Consider the following 19856-nt stretch of genomic DNA (forward strand, 5'->3'; position numbering starts at 1 on the left):
ATAGATAGATAGATAGATAGATAGATAGATAGATTTATAGATAGATAGATAGATAGATAGATAGATAGATAGATAGATAGATAGACAGATGGATGGATGGATAGATAGATAGATAGACGGATAGACAGATGGATGGATAGATAGATAGATAGATAGATGGCTAGATAGATAGATAGATGGATGGGTGGATGGGTGGATGGGTGGATACACAGATAGATCGAGAGAGAGAGAGAGAGAGACAGAGTTTGTTCGGCTCTTCCTTTGAGGAACGTCCCAAACGCTGCGCTGGCCATCAGAGTCAGTCAGAGATCTGGCAGCCGATCAGCAAACAGCGAGGAGGAGGAGGAGTGCGTCTGTCACACACAGTCTTCTGGACTTACACACTTTTTGGAGTGTGGATGTCAAATTTCTCCAGGGGCCTCGGATTCCAGAGCGAGGAGGATCAGGGGCCGGGGATTCTGACACGATGTCTCAAGGCCAAAATGAAAAGAAACAGCAGTCTGACTGTATTAGCAGGATTTTTTTGTAAACATTTAGGCTAAGAATACATTTTTGTACCTCAATATCAAACTCAACCCAATTTAGACAAAAGAAATGATCTTTTAATTATCTTTTGGGTTTCAAAATAAATTCAATTCTATCAATACTAATTATGGAATAATTATGTTTTTGAAAGAAGTATCTTCTGCTCACCAAGGCTGCATTTATTTGATCAAAAATACAGTTAAAAAACAGTAAAATTGTGAAATATTAATACTGTTTTCTATGCAAATATATTGTAAACTGTAATTTATTCCTGTGATCAAAGCTGAATTTTCAGCATCATTACTCCAGTCTTCAGTGTCACATGACCCTTCAGAAATCAGTATAATATGATGATTTGCTGATCAAGAAACATTTCTCATTATTATCCATGTTGAAAGCAGTTATGCTGATTTATATGTCTGTTGAATCTGTGATAAATTTTATTTCTCAGGATTTTTTTATGAAATAGAAAGTTCAAAAGAACAGTATTTACTTAAAACAGAAACTTTTTGCAACATTATAAAAGTCTTTACTGTCACTTTTAATCAATGTAATGCATCCTTGCTGAATAAAAGTATTAATCTTTCGGAACCCAAAACATTTGATGTGATCTCATCAGCCAATCACAATGCAGCATAAAGCATTTATGCATGTAGACATGATCAAGACGTTCTGCTGAAGTTCAAACTGAGCATCAGAATAGAGAAGAAAGGTGATTTCAGTGACATGTTTGTTGCTGGTGTTTCAGAATCTTCTGATCTTCTGGGATTTTCACACGATTATCTCTCGGGTTTGCAGAGATTGGACCGAAAAAGAGAAAATATCCAGTGAAAACACACACTCCTGTCAGCCCAGAACAGAAAACTGAGGCTATAATTCACAGACTCACTAAAACCGGACTAAAGAACACTGTAAAACGTTGCCTGGTCTGATGAGTCTGGATTTCTGCTGACATTCAGATGTTCGGGTCAGAATTTGGTGAAAACAACATGAAAGCATGGATGATCCGGTCTCGTATCACCGGTTGATCATGTCTCGTATCAGCTGCTGATCATGTCCATCCACAGTCTCCAGATCTCAGTCCAGTAGATCAGCTTTGAGATGTGGAGGAGCGAGAGATTCACATTATGGACAAATCTGCAGAAACTGTGTGAAGCGATCATGACAATATGGAGCAAAATCTCAGAGGAATGTTTCCAGCACCTTTGTTGAATCTCTGACGTGAAGAAATAAGGCAGTTCTGAAGACTAAAAGAGTCAGTACTAGCAAGTGTTCCTAATAAAGTGGCCGGTGAGTGTATCAAACTACTGTCATGACCATTTAAAATACAAGGACTTTTTGAATTAAAAGGAATTGCATCAATGAACAATAACTTTTTATAGTCCCTAAATGGACAAATTAGACACACACAAAAAAAGATTTCTACACATTAATTTTTCCTTTTTGGGACGATTTGAGCATTACTGTAAATGCGTGAAGAAACGCTGATCCGGCGTTAACTCTAATATCACACGGTTTTATTAAAGCGGATTCCACACAACGGAATTAAATCATAAATCCCTAACTGATGAAAATTTAAAACAAACATTTGTGAAAGCCTACCACATACTCAAAAAACCCTTAAAAAATGATGAGTACATTTGTGATAAACGACCACAAAACCCACAAAAATATTATATGTGTATAATAAATTTCAGCTGTTGCCACGCGGTTACACCCGCAACACTGCAGCCTGGACTGTGTCTCGTTCCGCTTTCATGCCAACACAAACCGAATCACCTCACCCTGCATGATTTCACTCAGCGGCTCCAGGAAAGTGTGTGTGTGTGTGTGTGTGTGCTGGGTCTGATTTTAATGAACAGCCCCGTGCTCGGCTGGGGAAAGACTGCTGGCTTCATGCCTGTGTCATGTTTCCAATGAGAATCGTGAACCAACACCTGCTGGCCACATTAAAAATGAGAAAATAACACAACAACACACACACACACACATATATCATTGCAGATCTGCATCTCACACAAACCCTTCATTGCCTCTGTGCTGAGTCTCATTTATTATATATGTATTCATCTCCAAACTAGCTGAAGTTATACTCAGATTATCAGATTTTAACGTATATTTAGTGTCTGATCACTGAAGTCGCATTTGAATCGTTGCATAACTGTATGTGGCCAAAGATTTATGATCAATTGCAGTAAAACAGAAAAAAAAAATTCTATTTAAAATAAGTGTTTTCTATGTGAATACATGTTAAAATTATTACTGGCCGATTAATCGCATCCAAAATGAAAATTTGTTTGTGTATAATTCATTTTAATTTATAATTTATTTATCATTTAAATTTTTCTTAAATATAAAAACTAAGCTGAATTTTCAGCATCATTACTCCAGTCTTCAGTGTCACATGATCCTTCAGAAATCAGATGATTTGCTGCTCAAGAAACATTTATGATTATTATCAATGTTAAAAACAGTTGAAATCATACTTTTTTTTTCAGGATGCTTTGACGAATAGAAAGTTCTAAACAACAGCATTTATTTGAAATAGTAAACCTTTGTAACACTACAAATGTCACTCTTGATTAATTTAATGTATGCTTGATGATTAAAAGTATTAATTTCTTTTGAAAACATACCCTAAACTGTTGAAACGGTAGTGTCAGACGCTGATGTTCTCAATTATCTTTAAATAACAGTGTGTTTTAATGTATCGCTGATAATATAGTGTTTCATAATCCTCACTTTCCTGTTCCAAGTCACCCTTAAAAAACAGTCCTTCTGGGGAAAAAGTAGGGTTAAAATGAGATTTATTATCGCGTATTTGTTCTCTTACAAACGCTTCCAAGCATGCTGACAATGCAAAAAAATTAAAAAAACACACCAGTGGGCGGCAGGATATTCGTGTCCAGCTGAAACAATGAATTGTTGCAGGATTTCCTGTGAAACTATTTTCACAAATGATTAAAGAAATGGCAAGTAACGCATTGAATATGGATACAATCTTGGATACTGATGTTGAAGCAGAAAGATTGAAATAGTAGTTTCTTGAAAAGAAATTCTACAGTAATCTTTGCTTTATTTACAACATCAGAAAAACAAAATTACAGTCAAGAAGGGGAAGTCAGATCTCCGAAATATATTGTATGTTATACGATATTGTCCGCTGGTCTGGACGCTAATATAGCTGTGAACGGGCCTTTAATTCATCAGTGCACATTATTAAAAGAAAAGTCACATTATGGAAGTAAAATGGGTTGCTAACATTGTTAGTCTAGCTAATTAACGTTGCATTTTCCATTAGATTAGAGTGACCAAAAATGGCATTGTAACAATTTTCAAAAACATTTTTGTTGAGAATTGCCGTCTGAAAGCGTAGCATCAGGGTACCAGCAGACAGACAAACCACGAGCAGGCCGAATGATTAATGCGTGCTTTGACAAACGTGTCCTATAAATACAAACATGTGTGCACTCTTGTATGCCACACTCATGTTTCTAGGACAGAGTGTGTGTCATTGTTTCAATATTTAAAATACACAAGTCTGATTTTCTGATGTGGTTTGGAGGGTTCCCAGGGTCTTGCCTTCACTTCCTCCTCTATATAACGACAAATAATGTAAGAAAAGTGATACCGAGGCAGGAAAATGACATGCTCGTACAGTAATAGTGGCTAGGAAATGGGAAATGCGGGTGCATGTGTATGTTTAACACTGGGTAAGATCAGGTGTCAGTACAGGACAAAACGGACAGCTGCCCTCATAGCAGTTTACTTAATGCTTATATGCAATGCAAAAATACAGCATTTCACACAAAAGGAAAGAAAAAATATTTGTTATCTATATACACTGTTATAATATGTAAAGAACATGTAACGTACAGCTGCACAATTCTGGATAAATTGAGAATCATGATTTTTTTGTTTCAAACAGAAATCAAGATTTGCACACGACTCCCAGACAACTAAACAAAAAATAAAAAAAAATAACATGTAGAACTTACTATAGGTTTGGATGAAATCTTAATTGCTGTAGTCTGTTTAAAAAATATATTTATTTAATTGAATCATTTGTTATTAAATGGATTGAATGAATGATTCAATGACTTCCGGGATGATTCCGCGTTTTTGAACGAATCTTTTGAATGAATGATTCAGTGACAAACACATTTTTAACAGTCACTTGTCGCCACCTACTGGTGTAACGATGTAATGATACAGTCTGTATTTGAAGAGTTCCTTTCAAAAGGTGATTTACTCTATTTAAATCACTACCGTTGACATCAGTGTTTATATCCAAACTATAAACCTTTATCTCAGTACTTTTTGTGATAATTTGAATTATTTTAAGACAGAAATAAACATACTATGTGGTTGAAAAGACTGTAAGAAGGACCTATACATCACAATAGACAGAGCTGAATCATTTTCATTTATGTATGTGTTTGAATCGAGATCGTGATCTTTTAATGATTAATCATGCAATTGTGCGTAACGTCAATGTAAAATCTTCCTCTCTGTTTGTATAAACAGAAGAAGATCCTTCCAAAACACTAATTTTCACAATAAACGGGGTGTGCGTAGTGCTTTTGGCAGCAAAAATTGATATCCAAGACCCTAAACCCGAGAAACACATACGCTCTTGCCATACTTGGATTTATTAGGTGATTATACAAGCATGTGCGAGAAGATCTCTGAACTGAACTTGCTGTAAAAATGACTAGTCGACTACAACACGTTCTCCACCCTGAACCTGTCGGGGCCTGCGATTAATCCTTCATCCACTAAAGGAGCTCAAAACATATTAACATCAATGACATCAGGAGCAGCTCTGACAGGAACAAACCTCAATGGATTTTCAGTGCCACTTTCCCAGGAAGAAAAAAACCATCTTTGAAGTTGAGATATAGGACAAATACTGAATCCCAAACAAACTGATTTCCCAGAACTCAGCAACTAAACTTATATCACTGTCCCGTCTCAGTGTTTGGTTGTATGTTCATTAGTCACATGTCTTCCTTTGTTCTGTTTTCCCGCCGCGCATTTGTTTCCATGGCAACCTTCATTAGTTCATCTGTCTCACCTGTTACCTCGTTAGTCTTGTCAGCTGTGTCTTGTTTCCCTGATCTGTTTCCTTATGTATTTAAGCCCTGTGTGTTGTTCATTGTCCGATCTCCATTGTATTAAGGCCCTGTTTACACGAGAACGCTCGCGGGTGAAAACGTAAAAATATTTTATCAGATGTGCCTTTCGTTTACACGGCGACGGCGTTTTTGGGGCTTAAAAATGCAAAAAAGTGAAACCACCCTCCAGAGTGGAAATCTTAAAAACGCTCCACCATCGCGTTCCCATCTAAAGGGTCAAAACGCAAATCTGCTCACGGTGGCTCTCGTCGCGTATGCGTTTACGTCACAGGCATGCGCCAGTACAGGAAAATAACAACCAACATGTCGGATTATTTCCATACGTCGGACCTTCAAGTTGCCCTAGCAGCTCTGATAAACGTACAAGAGTTTTTTTGCTGTTCGCTTCGCCATGTTTTGATTTCACGCTACTAGGGAGAGAAGTAGAAGGAAGGTTTACGCAGGCATTGGTGTTGGTGTTTTGTGTGGCAGTGCTTCACATTGCCACCTAGCCGCCAGGAGTGCATACTACATCGAATTTCACACACTTTTGCGTCACCATATGCACGCAGATTTCCCCCCCATAACGCTCGTCTAAACGCAGAATAAAAAGTGATAACGCAACGCCACTTTTCGTTTCCGTGTAAACATAGCCTTAGTGTGTGTGAACCTTCTGCCTGCCTGTAACAGTTTAAGTTATATTACTGTAAGTAAACGCTTAGCATTGGAACTTTGGATTCCTTCTCCTCCTCCACACCGTGACAATCATATGGCAAACTCTCTGTTTTTTTTAAAGTGTGGTATCATAAAAATGTCCGAAAACTCATAGGACACTGTGGCTGCATCCAAAATCACATACTTCCCTACTATATAGTAGGTGAAAAACAATAAGTAACAAAACTATGTCTGAATTCACAGTACTAGGGATGCACGATATATCGGCCACCATATCAGTATAGTCCGATATATGATCATTTTTAATGTTATCGTTATCGGCCCGATAAGAAAATTTGGCCGATATATTAAAGCCGATAAATAATAGATTATGTTCTTCTGCTGAGGCACTTCAGATGTACTGTTCAACATGATGGGTTTGAATTGCTTGAAATATGATTGAAATCACTTTAAAAAAGGAACAATAGAGTTCAGTGTAACATGTTCAGCACAAGTCCGTCATATCGGCTACATAAAATTATAATGAGAACATCATCATAATTGTGTGCTTTGGACGTGGCTTTTAATGGGGAGACTTTTGTTTTTGTAATCAGGCTCTCAAAACTTTATCAAATTATCGGCCAATATATCAGTTATCGGCTTTCAAATATAACTAATTATCGGTTATCGGCCAACATTTTCATATTGGTACATCCCTACACAGTACTCATGAAAGAGTAGGCGAAAAGTCCCCGGATGACCCACTACTTCCAGCGAGATTTTTAAGTGTGCATATGATGGACACTTTGCTATCCCATGAGGCCACGGGAGAGGATTTATGAATGGTAGTGAAGCGACGCAACTGATGCAGGTAGGTCACATGACAGTGACATCATGGCGATGTAGTACATCCAGATTTCATTCATACTACACACACTCATACTATATAGAACATACTTTTTTAGCGAGTATGCGATTTCGGATGCAGTCCGAAGGCATGTTCACTTTACTTCAGTAATCTCATGAGAGAAACAGGATATTAAACAAGAAAATGAAGGGCGGGACTGTTTATCCATTAGGAATTGATTGAATTGAAAGGAAAGTCATTTCAGCAGTGGGTCAAGTTTTTTGATCAATTAAGAACGAAATTTTATTACTTCGAATAATGTGAGCTGATGAAATAAGGATAAAAATATTGCATTAAGTAATACTGTTTTATCATTTATGCAGTATTCATTCCAAATGAATCTTAAAATGTCTTGTATGTAGTTTATTTTTCAGTACTCTCTTCGAAATAAAGGTTCCAAAACGGTTTTATTTTTCGTGGCAAAAGGACATTAGCAATTTTTCATGCGAACCGTTCACCATTCTGAGCAAAAAAACAAAAAAAACGTAGTGTCGTTGCAATATAGCTTTTGTTAATATTTTGAATTATATTTTATTTTTATATTTTCTGTTTTCATTTTAATCTTAGATTTTGTAATTTTAGGTTTAAAGATTTTTTTTTTATATATATATATATATATATATATACTGTATATAGTCTATATAGTACTTGTTAAAAAACATGTGTTCGTTTTAATTTAATTTAGTACTTCAACTTAAAACTAAAGATGTTCAGTAAGAACTTTAATTCAGCAAGCATGCATTAAACTGATAAAAAGTGAGAGTAAAGACATTTATAATGTTACAAAAGGTTCTATTTCAAATAAATGCTGTCCATTCATCAAAGAATACTGAAAAATAAAATGTATCACGGTTTACACAGAAATACGGCTGTTTTCAACATTGATAATAACAGAAATGTTTCTTGATCATCAAATCATCATATTATACTGATTTCTGAAGGATCATGTGACACTGAAGACTGGAGTAATGATGCTGAAAATTCAGCTTTGATCACAGAAATAAATAATATTTCACAAAATAGTCATGCAGAAAACAGTTATTTTGAATTGGAATAATTTCACAATTTTACTGCATTTTTACCGTACCCCAAACTTTCATACAAAAGTGTTAAAAAAAAACCTTTTTGCATCCTGAACTTGACTGCTGTACTCTAAAGAAAGAAATTTTAAAGAAATTTGGGATATTATAATCACAAACCATCCTGCCGCACCAATACAGTTCATGCAGCGATAACTTATTAAAATTCAATAAATCACCCTGTTGAATGAAAGAGCTTATCTCATTTTAAAGACTTCCTCCTGCTGTAAGATGGCCATTCTTTTGATGCACAATTGCATATTTGAACAGAACAAGCAATTTATGTGGCATAAAACAGGTGAACGGCACGGAAAGGGACGTTTTAAAGGCAGAACTAGAGCCATAAAAATGCTACCAGTGTGTCAGACAATCAAGTCAGTGTTAACGTCTGAGACGGGACGGAGAAACAGCCAATAATTCGTGGCATATAATGGGCTTTAAGTAGTTTTCCAAACAGCGCTGAGCGAATATCCACCTCAGAGATTTATAGGAGGAACCCAACACACTTTTTCAATAAAGTAAAACATCTACCGCCATAATAATGCCACTGGCTATTAAAGCAAATCCAGCACAGAGGAAACCTCAATAATTACTCTTAGTACTTTTTTCACCCCATTCTGAAGAGCTTAGAGGTCTTGAAGAATGAAACACACTTAGCCATCCATTTTTCCCAGTCTGTCATTGTTGTGAGGCTGCTAAATATTTGCTCTTCCCAGCTTAGGATGTTAGGATGAGAAGACCCTCTTTGTGGCGAGAGGTCAAAGGCCTTCGATCGCTTTCCTGGGACCAAACCGGAGATCTCGGCATCTTCAACCATCACTTACACTCTTTCAATTAGTGGAAAGCTTTGACTCCTTTCAGTGAGAAACTCTTTGAAAACAGCTTGAGCAAACCTCCATCGATCAAGACTGTGAGGGATTCGGTGGATAGAGAAACGAAACAGAACGACTCCTTGCAAAGCACTCAAAAAAACACTCAAAAGTCTCCATGTTGCATTTACATAAAAATTTTAAATGAAAAAAAAAATACGACATTTATAATATTAAAATATTTCTATTTCGAGTAAATGTTCGTTTAACCTTTCTATTCTTCAAAGAATCCCGAGAAATAATATGCATCACGGTTTCCACACAAATATGAACATTGATAATAATCATAAATGTTTCTTGAGCATCAAATCCTCATATTATACTGATTTCTCATGTGAGGGTCATGTGACACTGAAGACTGGAGTAATGATGCTGAAATTCAGCTTTGATCACAGGAATAAATTACAGTTTAAAAAATATTCAATTATTTTAAATTATAATAATATTTCACAATTTTTGCTGTATTTTCACAGCCTTGGTGAGCAGAAGAGACTTTCAAAAACATTTTTTTTTTTAAATCTTACCGACCCCATAATTTTTTTACATACTTAATAAAATAAATATCACTCATTTAGTAAAAACCAGTGTTTAAAAATGCACCCGCTCTTTGATCAAGAAAACCTTTATATTGTCCTGATGCAGCGTCTTTTAACTAAAACATTTAGCTACATACTTTAAGCCACTGGAGTTATTGTTGGCATAAACAACAAACACTGAAAGCGGAGCATCATGGGATCTCTATCGGACTTCAACCCTGTCATTAAGACAGTAATCAGGAGTTTTATCTGACGCCAGGGCAATGGTGAAGTTTAACAACGGCGGATGATCAAAGCTCGTCCTCGCGCAGAAACGCTGGCTCGCCTGTTTGTAATCTACGACTGCGCCTAAAACACAGCTGTTTGACACCAGGAGACGAGCTTTCCTCCATGACCAATCCTCTCGTCTCGTCTTCCAATTAAACACAGCTCTGCAGCTGTGAGAGTCTCACCTTTAAAGTCCACATTGAAGTTTTTTGGCTTTTAGTATGAATATGTCAGCCTCACTGTTATCTATAAGCTAGTGTGCTCTAAAACAATGACAAAAATGTCACATTTAAAGATATAAGCATTCAAGACTTTACAGTCTCTCTTCTGCCAATAGGATCAATGATTTTAATGACATCACTGCACTTCAGCTTCTCATTAGATTTTCTGTCCAATCAAATGCTCTCTAGAATCTGAAGCTCCGCCCCCTACATTATAAATAGACGCTGCGGCTGAAATCGGTCACTTGTTGCCACATGTACTGTTTTCTACATGATGAATGGCACATAGTGCACTATAAAAGAGATAGGGAACAATTCATACAGTGTAAATATGCTTTCCATGAAGTCTGGTTTCACGTTAGCATCACGAGAACCGCCACAGCTCCGGTCCAGAGACACGATACACAGAGCGGATCATGTGATCGAGTCACTGAAGGCCAGAAAACGTATCGGACACATTTGACTTCTGCACAGATTGCTGTATTTTAAAGCGATACGGAGGAGATTATGAGGAGAAACGGTTAGACAGACTCTGGGTTAGAAACAGCACTGACGAGCAGCAGAGAAAACACCGGTGTCATGCAGCAACATAACTTACACACTCTTCAATCTACACATCCTCAGCATGATCACGTTCACTGTTTTGCTTTCATATTAAATCTAAAAGGAGAATCTTTTAGACTGTCGTCACTGAGCTCAACGTCTCTGGATGATATGAGCTGTGATGTAAACGAAACGCTATTGGCTATTTTTTAAAAGGGGAGGAGCTGATCGATATGCCCCGCCCTGTCTTCCTTTTTTCAGTGGAAATCACGGCAACACATTGAATAACACTGCGCATTTCAAGGCACTTCAGCGGGCCTTTAAACAGCTCGTGCGAGAATCAACATGATTCACAACCCTGATATTCTCAAGCCAAAGATATTTTTCATCCTTTGCTTAAAAGTAGAAAGAAGTTGGAAAATACTGTGATATACTGTTAACGAACATCCAGACGCTGCTGAGAGCAACGTTTAGATGATGAATTGGTAAATATGAGCTGTACACTTTCCTCTCAATAACAGAATAAACACAAAAACCAAAATGACAGCTATGAGAAACAGTAGTTCAGAAATCTTCTGATGTTTGCACCAGTTCTGAGATTCACCAGCATCATGTCGACAGATGAGGTTATCAAAATTACACTGTTATGATAGTTTGATTATAAAGTGTATTTGAGACTAGATCTGACTATGTAAGACTATAGTTAAAATGAATCCCTTTTCTTTGCATGACACATTGACATTACAGTACAGAACGACTCCAGCATATTTATCCTGAACATTGTAACATTCGTTTCATCGTGGGTGAACATTATATCCATTTGATTTTCCCGGCAAAACCACACAGAATCATAAAAATCAGTCTCCAGGCTTTCATAGGCAACCTAGGAAGGTCTGGTTTTTAGGTTTAGTTACAAGCTGTTCAAAATTCGTACCCCTTTTATATGTTGTGTTACTCTCCGCCGCTTCTTTATAATTATTTGAAAAATGTACAAAAATTTCTGAGTGAAAATTATTTAAAAGAGTATATAAATAAAGGTAAATTGACATGATATTATTATAATGACATTTAAAACATTTTTAATGAAATACTATTATTCTCAAAGGTGGTTCTCATTAGATTCTCATTACAGCATTAAAATGCTTTCTCTCTTTCAAAATTTAGCAAATTTAGATAATATCTTTACTATATTACAATAATGAGAATGAGGTTTTTTTTTTGCATTACGGTAAAATACAGGATTTATTTTTTTGTGGAAACCAATATATATATATATCCCAGGCTTCTTTGATTAATAGAAAGTTGAAAAGAACAGCATTATAATTATATATCATTATAAATGTCTTTACTGTCACTTTCGCTCAATTTAATGTGTCCTTGTCGAAAAAAAGTATTAATTTCTATAAAAAAAAAATATCTTACTGACCCCAAACGTCTGAAAGGTAGTGGTATTTCAATATTTATGTACTGTATTCTTCTATAGTCTTCTGAGAACAGAAGTTTCACATGCACAGTGGCAAACTTCAGTTATAAGCACTTGTCTGTAAAAACAATTATGCGTATGAAGGTTTTACTAATTACAGGCCTCTTGTTGGGAGCAAAAATTGGTTTAATTGGAAGGAAAAGGGGAGAAAAAAGTGTTACACCTCCCGGGGTTTTCAAATGCCACTTCAAGACTCTTGCATTATAATGGGCGCTCCTGCGAGGGCCGAAGCGGGTCAGGGCCCTTCTGCCCTCTCCTGAGCCGTTCACAGGCTTCAAAGGGTCAAAGTGAAGATTACAGAAACCCAGCGGACACTTGAACGTCTCCTAAAAACACTGCGATTTCCCACAAACCAACCGATGACCACAAACATCATGTCTACATGCATGAAATATAAAAAGAGAATAATTTAGAAGTTCATAGACAAATATGTACAGAAACGGGGCGGTTTACGAAACAAAGTTTTCAACTAAAAACTGAAAACATTTGTATGCGTTTCGGCCATTTATTTAGGCTACCCGACAACAGCGTTTTGGGGGCCTGAAAATGGAAACTTTTAAAAATGGGTTTTAAAGTGCAAGTTTTTGAAAACAATACTGTTATGGTCTCTGTGTAAAACTACAAAAATGCTAATTTGTGAAAACGGTAATGTTACGCCATGTTTATTACGTGTTCAGTCTATAGACGTGTAGTTTCTTTACAAAGCACAAAGTGATGTCGCCAACTACTGGCCTGGCGGCAGAATACAGCATTTTTAGTCATTTTTGCTAGGGATGCACCGATATGAAGATTTTGGTCGATGACGATAACCGATAATTCTTTATATTTGAAAGCCGATAACCGATATATTGGCCGATAAATCTCAATCCAAATTTTGATATAGTTTCTGAGAGCCTGATACAAAAACAAAAATCTCACCATTAAAAGCCATTTCACAAAGCACACAATTATTATGATGTTCTCATTATAATTTTATACCGATATGTCAGACTTGCGATGCATATGTTGCACTGAACTCTATTTTCCTTTATTGAATTGATTTCAATCATATTTTAAGCAATTTAAAATCATCATGTTGAACAGTGCGCATCTGAAGTGTCTCAGCTGAAGGAAAAATCCATTATTTATCGGCTTTAATATATCGGCCAATTTTCTTATCAGACTGATACCGATAACATTAAAAATGATCACATATATATGAACATATATTCAAAACAACACACTGTAAGAATTTTTTTATTATTGGAGTAAGTTTTAAAAGAAAACATTATTTCAGTCTTTCTAAATTTCTAAATATGTCACTTGTTATTCATTTTTTATATCTCTTCTGCTCACAAAGGCTGCATTTCTTTCATTAAAAACACAGTAAAAATTATGAAATATTATTACAATTTAAAATAATTGTTTTCTATGTGAATATATGTTAAAATGTAATTTATTCCTGTGATTAAAGCTGAATTTTCAGCATCATTACTCCAGACTTCAGTGTCACATGATCCTTCAGAAATCAGTATAATATGATGATTTGCTGCTCAAGAAGCATTTATTATTATTATCAATATTGAAAAGAGTCATATTTTTGAGGAAACTGTGATATATTTTGTTTTACAGCATTCTTTGAACGCTTAAACGCTTAGTAGAACGCTTAAAATAACAGCATTTATTTGAACTAAAAAAATGTCATGTTTAATTCACTATACTTGCCGTTTATTATCGGTGAAAATTACTAGCAATTTCTGAGCGAAAATGGTTTCAACGTTAAAACTACACCACATTATTTTCAGTGCATGATACTCAAGAAGTAGCACAAACAGTAATGCTTGACTTAGCAACTTAAACTACATTCATACGTCAGTTCTTGTCATTCCTCCAAAAAGACTACATTAATGCATTTTTCCTAGGTACCCATTTCCTTCTTTACAACTGCATCCAAGATCCAATTGCTGATGTTTACGGCATGAAGCATGTGGTCTACATTACAGAGGCAAGCGCATCATTAGCATTTGACAGGGGGAAAAAAAACATTAAAATAAATATGACTAAACTAACAGTTTCCATAATAATCATGACCCGTAATCATATTTACAGACTTTGAGTCGCTTTTCTTATGTTTGTAGTCACAGATATTAAACACCAGCTGTCAAATCTGCTGAGAATTACTCAAATGGGATCAAGCTTAAATTCCTCAAAGAACAAAAGCAGAGAAACCATTTAACTTGTGTCTTTTTACGTTAAATTAGACCTGGCAGTCTAAATCACATATATCCCGCCAAGAAAATATTTGAAGCTCGCGTCCCCTGCAGTCAGGCCAATTACTGCAATGAAGTCTGACGCGCTGATCATCAGCAGACGCCACATGCGTTCAGAGGACCACAACTCAGATACCTGGAAGAATAGTTTTACTATAGACTGATGCCGTTAATATATGGCTTAATGCATAGATGTTTTGGCAGAAGGGCAGCGCTATATGGCTAAAAAAAACACCATTCAAAGGTTTGTGTTCAGTTTTTCCAATGTTTTTGAACAAAGTCTCTTCTGTTGACCAAGGCTCTATTTATTTAAAAAGAAAAAATACAGAAAAATTGTGAAATATTTTTACAATCTAAAATAACTGTTTTCTATGTGAATATGTAGTAAAGTATGATTTATTCCTGTGATCAAAGCTGAATTTTCAGCATCATTACTCCAGTCTTCAGTGTCACATGATCCTTCAGAAATCAGTATAATATGATGATTTGATGCTCAAGAAACATTTCTGATTATTTTTTCAGGTTTCGTTGATGAATAGAGGTTCAAAAGGACAGCATTTATTTGAAATAGAACTCTTTTGTAACATTATAAATGTCTTTTACTGTAAAGTTTGATCAATTTAATGCATCCTTGCTGAAAAAAAAAATCATTTTTTTGTTTAATCTTACTGATCCCAAACATTTGAAAGCCTTTGGAACACATATATGTCGATACATATGTATTTGTTCTGAAATAGATTAAAAAGGTGATTTGTTGGCAAGTATACATTAAAAATGTTTAATAAAAAATGCAGTCAAATTAATGTTTTCACAGTTTTTTGGTAAATATACACAATTATTTTTAATAAATACCATTTATATGCACCAATATAACAAACCGTATAGCAATAAACAGCAATATTTATCTACATTTATACTACAGGGCTGTTGAATGCTTGAATCTGATTGGTTGACCCACGTTCTAAGGTGTGCCATTATTTTCACGGAAACGCACAGTTAAAGTAGTTCCAGGCAGGTTTTGACCGTATTACAGTTCTATATCACTTCGCCAAATGATTTCAGTGATTTCAAATTCAACAGCAGAAGAACCAAAACCCACAACGACTCTGACCAAGCAAATAAATAGTAAACAATAGGATAAAAATGACTAACTATTTCCATGTTTTTTGCCACAAAATTACGTTTTATTATGAACCGAAAGCACATTCTCTCTCCTGCTCAAACACACTTTTAGTACGGACACACACTTGTACAGAAACGTGATGTCAGCGATGCTCTGACGATTTTATCAGTAAAATAGTTTAGCAACTTAAAAGCTACATGACATTTCTCACTAGCGAGGTAATAACAGCCCTGTTCTTGAAGCGGATTAACTTACAGTTTCACTATTAGCAGAATCAGGTCATTTAAAGGGGCATTCCGCAACTCTAGCTATTTCTGCGCTGATTTTCACTTTTTTTGTCGCATGTTTTCTCATCAAGCTCCCCCTACAGCTGTGAGGCGTATATTTCACAACACTGTCGTAAAAAAACTCATTTGCGGCCCCTCCTCCCCCTCCTCCCCCTTTCTACCGCTCCTCATGTGCATTTGTTATTATCGGAGCCGGACAACTTTATCGTGTGGAGTGTGTCTATGTGTGTTTATGTCGAATTGCCATAAAACAGTTTGTGTTTCTCGCTCGTTCTCGCTTCTCACGAGACTTCCTATTTCCATCTTACCGGGACGTTAATCCACATGTTGCAAGGTTGGTTTTCCGCCTGGGATCGTTGGGGGGAGCGGGGAAAGTCACCAGAACAGGTTATTTAACCATCCAAATGATTTCTAAACGGTTCTATTAAGTTGAAATAGTTGCCGAATGGCCCTTTAAACATCATGCATCTCCCGGTCTCTAATAGCTGTACTAGTCTGCTATCAGTGGCTCAAGCGCTCTTATTGCTCATAAATGACTAGCAATGGAGGCGTGGGATGAGATGTGTAAGAAATTAGTCCCACACACAAGAGCGTTTTAAGGACAAAAACCTGATAAATGTCTTGAAATGCATCATCTGAACAATGTTTTGAGATGTGGGAACCATAGGCGTAATAATTGACTCCGGACTGTTGAATTATTGAAAAATAATGCACACCCGAAGTGTAACTATCATTATTTTCTAATAATTCAACGGCCCATCGTCAATTATTCCTTACATATATTTACTAAAACAATTCAATATATGGAAAATGGATGATTCTGAGAACATGTTCGAGTGATGATGTTAAACGAATCAAAGATTCAGAGTTTGGCACTGACTTATACAAATGAACATTTTGAAGTGACTCAACAGCATTTTTGCTACTGAAGTGTGTGACAACATCTCCATCTTCACACTCTCGTACTTTAGAAACTTAATGGCCAATTAAAAAACACTGTAAAATAGTTATGGTTTCCACAATGTAGCATAATGTTATGATCTCCCCCAGCCTACAGACAAACGCCCGTGATTGATGTCTGCATTTCTCCCATTCCTGAGAGAATCCGTCTCTGTGGATTGACAGGAACGTTTGCCTAGTAAACAGAGACATTCCTCTGACACCAAGCTCTGTGAAATTTTCCTCTTACACACACACACACACACACACCTTGTCAGCTCAAAACCGCATTGCTATTTTGTCGCCCAGGCAGCAAAAATGGAGACAAAGGAAAAGAATGTGAATTTTTATATGAGTTATAATAAGGAATACACCGATATGAAAATTTTGTTCGATACTGATAACTGATAATTCTTTATATTTAAATGCCGATAACCGATATATCGGCCGATAAATCTAAATCAAATTTTTATATAATTTTGAGAGCTTTGATTACAAAAACAAGTCTCATCATTAAAATCTTTATCTAAAAACACGATTATAATGATGTTTCCATTATTATTTTATGTAGTCTATATGTCAGACTGTCGTTAAACATGTTGCACTTTACTGTATTTTCCTTTTTTAAAGTGATTCCAATCATATTTCAAGCAAGTCAAACCCATCAAGTTGAACAGTGCGCATCTGAAGTGTCTCAGCTGAAGGAAATTATACATTATTTATCAGCTTTAATATATCGACCAAATGTTCTTACAGGGCCGATAATGATAACATTAAAAATGAATATATTATGGCCGATACCGATATGGTGGCCGATATATCGTGCATCCCTAGTTATAATAATCAGAAATATATCTTGAGCAGGAAATCATCATACCAGAATGATTTCTGACGGACCATGTGACACTGAATGCTGGAGTAATGATGATAAAAACATGAGAAAAGACACCATTGTGTTTCTGCAAGTGCCATGCATCACATGTAGAACAATAACGATGAGGAGAGCGGGAAAAAATGGAAGTGGGAAAATGTGTCGGAACACCTGGGATGTGGGTGAACAAACAGGCTTTATTCACATCGGAGCTGATTCACTTCATAAATTCCCTTTATTAGGAACAGTTGCTCGTATAATTGGGTTGTTTAGGGGGAAGTGAAAGAGGAAGTTGTTTGGTCTCGAAAACAAAGCTGAAACTCTTTCTGGAAAGTCAAGACGAGGCCGACTTGGAAAAAACACAGAGAGGTTTCATGTTCTGTTGCATGAATTAAACCTGAGAAAAATATATTTCTACAAGCTATTGCTGAGATGATTTGATATAGTGAAGAAAAAAAACTAGCACATTAAAGACCAGACTGAGTATCACTAAAACATGGATAATAAAAGTCTTGGATTTTATTTCTCTTGCAGTCCAGCTCTGAGGAAAATGTATTTTTTTGTGGATGCAACTCAATCTGAACAAAAGATGTTTTTCTTTCCCACATCCCACACTCGGATCGATCCTGATCGTTTGCCCTTTAAATCCTTCCGTCTGGCGTGAGTTTACTAGCAGAGATCGGAGGACATACACACTTGGACAGAGTGATTCAGCATTCACTGTGGATCAACAAGTTTGAGAGAAAGCGAGATCAGTCTCGTCTCCTGCCAAACACGAGCGCATGGAGGAATACACAAAGAGCTCGCGGGACTCAAAGCTTCTTCTGTACAGGAAAACACACACTGTCACCGTCACCATTTCATGCATTTAATCCAGCAAATGCATTTTATAAAACATGTCTGAAGTGCATTTGACAGAATGAATAAATGAGTGAATACTTATAGAACATGGAGCCTATTTTAGGAACATTTATCATTTTAAATTCATTAATAAATACATACATTTATAAATAAATAAATACTTATAGAACATGAAGCCTATTTTAGGAACATTAATCATTAAAATTAATTAATAAATACATACATTTTTAAAAAACTTAAAGAACAAAGCCTATTTTAGGAACACTAATCATTTAAATGAATAAATAAATGCATACATTTATAGATGATGTAATATAAAAAAATCTTTAGAAAATGAAGCCTATTTTAGTATCACTAATTATTTAAAATACATATATAACTATTTTTAGAGCATGAAGCCTATTTTAGAAGCATTATTTTTTTAAATAATTTTATAAGAAATCATTTCTTATAGAAAATGATGCCAATGTAAGGATCATTAATTCTTTAAATAAATTAATTAATATATTTTTGGATAGAAAATTAAGCCTATATCAGACTCAAGACCATAAATAATCTAAAATAAATAAATACTTATAGATCATAAAGCCCATTTTAATTAATATTTTAAATAAATAAAATGAATAAATAACATTTTGTTATAGAAAATGAAGCCAATTTTAGGATCATCAATACTCTAAAAATGTATTTATTGATTGATTTATTGATTTATTTTCGGACAGAAAATGAAGACTACATCAGGACCATTCATATTAAAAAAATAAAATAAAAAATAATAATATATACATTTTAAACTGAATTTTAAACTAACCATATTTCTAACATCTACCTACTAACACTTTGAAACACCATGTACTAAAACGTTCTGTTCTGTGTTTTTGAATGTTGTTGGTCAATGTTGCCAAACCCCAGTTGAGTGTAAAAATAACATATATGGGAAATGAAACTAGACAGATGACTAGGTCAGAACCTTGAGATTAACAATGAAGTAATCATTAAAGCAAAGTTTGCTTTACCTAGTAACAGAAAGGTTTGCATATGAAGAACCAATCAAATTCATGTCATTTTGCCATACCTGCCTATTCTATAAAAACTGTTGTATCCGTGTTAACTGGTGGGATTCTCAATGGGATTTTTCTGGGATCCACCGGCCTTGTTTCTTTTTGGGAGATGCTCTGGAGCACTTCTCTGAGATCTCTTAATCCGTAATTAAAAGCATTTAAACGACATTTGCTGGAGTCTGTCTGATATTACTGCTGCGCAGCTGGTCAGTTTAGGGAAGCAACAAGTAAGTTAGTTAGCAAGTAAGAAAGGAAACTAGTAAA

At 35.6% G+C, this 19856-nt stretch overlaps 1 protein-coding gene across 2 annotated transcripts in view; it reads right to left on the reverse strand.

Annotated features, from left to right (window-relative positions):
• disp1 (dispatched homolog 1 (Drosophila)) overlaps positions 1-19856 on the reverse strand; it is a 71345-nt gene that overhangs the window by 36788 nt on the left and 14701 nt on the right. Inside the window, exon 1 of one of the 2 annotated variants that reach the window (XM_077219487.1) lies at positions 10774-10863. The exons of the other annotated variant lie outside the window; for it this stretch is intronic. The gene's annotated coding sequence lies outside the window, so the exon portion shown is untranslated. Of the gene's footprint in view, positions 1-10773; positions 10864-19856 lie in introns of those variants that run through there. 2 annotated transcript variants of the gene reach the window in all.

This window comes from Siphateles boraxobius, unplaced genomic scaffold, assembly GCF_051911475.1.
Source record: "Siphateles boraxobius isolate OS27281-9 unplaced genomic scaffold, OSU_SipBor_1 8, whole genome shotgun sequence".
Classification (NCBI taxonomy): Eukaryota; Metazoa; Chordata; class Actinopteri; order Cypriniformes; family Leuciscidae; genus Siphateles; species Siphateles boraxobius.